Below are 1,558 nucleotides of genomic sequence, written 5' to 3' on the forward strand. Positions count from 1 at the left end.
AATGAATGTACAATTGTGCTTTACACAATTGATGTATGAATGGATTGTGATAAGAGTTGTGGTGCATACATGCAATGGAGTATTACGCATCCCTATAAAGCAGTGATGAATGCATGAAGCACATCACCACGTGGGAAGAACTGGAGGAAATTATGCTAGGTGAAGTAAGCCGAGCACAAACGGACAAGTACATCATGAGTCCATTGAGGTAAGTTTAAAAATGCAAAAGGGACATAGGGGAAAGCTACAATATGCCTACATTTCTGGGGCGAGGTCCAGGTCCTATGGCATGGGCCAGACCCAATCCAGGGATACATATGGCAGCCAAAGGAGGGGGAAAAAGGAGGGGGGTAAAGAGATGGGTAGCAGGGGAACAGGGCACTAACCCAACCACGGGAAGGGTATTGTTTATATCTCCACAGGAGGAGAGAGGGACCAGACTTCAACCCTGTGTTCCAAGACCTGAATGCAGCATACCAGCATGAAGCAGGGGACCAATAGAGAGGTCTGCGGGGCCGGCCCCAATCCCAACTACATGCACACTACCCCTCCCCATCCCCCTAAGAATGCACTACAGAAGATAGCACTGAAGCTGCAGCTCGGGGAGAGGGACACATCTGAGCACAGCAGACAAGAGCAAATGAAGAAGGACAGAGAGAGTGGAACACAGCCTGGCCCACCAAGCCCTGAGGACGACATTCAGGCTTGGAGCAGCCAATATATAGAGTACCATCTGGCCAGCCCCACCAAGAGACATGATGTCCCTCATGGACCCATAGCACTTGGGGGGACAACACTGGAAACGCAGTGCAGGAATTATGCTCGATCTGAACCCACCACACCAGGGCAAAACACTAAGGTTATACAACAGAACAGCAAGGGGAGTAAAAAATTAAGTCCCTGAGGAATCCCAAAAATAGAATTCGGGGGCAGGATGTGGCACCCCATAAAAATGTACCAGAAAACACTCCTAAAGGTCAACAAACAGACCTTGAACTAGTTATATACTTTTCTTTTTTGTCGTTATTGTTTGGGGGGGGTTGTTGTTTTGTTTGCTTTGTTTTGTTTTTGTGCTTATTATTGTTTTTGCGTGTCTATCTAGATAAGATAGATGGGATAAACAATCCAGAGAGGAAAACAATGGGACAGAGAGTTCCCAGGGGAACATGGGAGAGGGGGAAGTGGGGGAAAAGAAGAGGGGTGTCAACAAACCCAGGGCCAAGGGAATAACAAGTGATCTAAAATCGATGGTGAGGAGGGCATAGGAAGCCTGTGGGGCTTGATCAAGTGCAATGTAGCCAAGAGGAATTAATGAAAGCCAAATGAAGGTCAAACATGATGGTGGGACAAGAGGAAAGTAAAAAGAAATAGAGGAAAGGACTAGGAAGCAAAGGACATTTATAGAGGTCTAAATACAGGCATGTACATATGTAAATATATGTTTATATAATGATAGGAAAATAGGTCTATGTACATATATGTATAGGTTTAGTATTAAGGTAACAGATGGACACTGGACCTCTACTCAAGTCCTCCCTCAATGCATGAACACTTTGTT

Source organism: Echinops telfairi, unplaced genomic scaffold (assembly GCF_000313985.2).
Source record: "Echinops telfairi isolate 266 unplaced genomic scaffold, ASM31398v2 ScPeMD7_443;HRSCAF=831, whole genome shotgun sequence".
In the NCBI taxonomy this organism is placed as follows: Eukaryota; Metazoa; Chordata; class Mammalia; order Afrosoricida; family Tenrecidae; genus Echinops; species Echinops telfairi.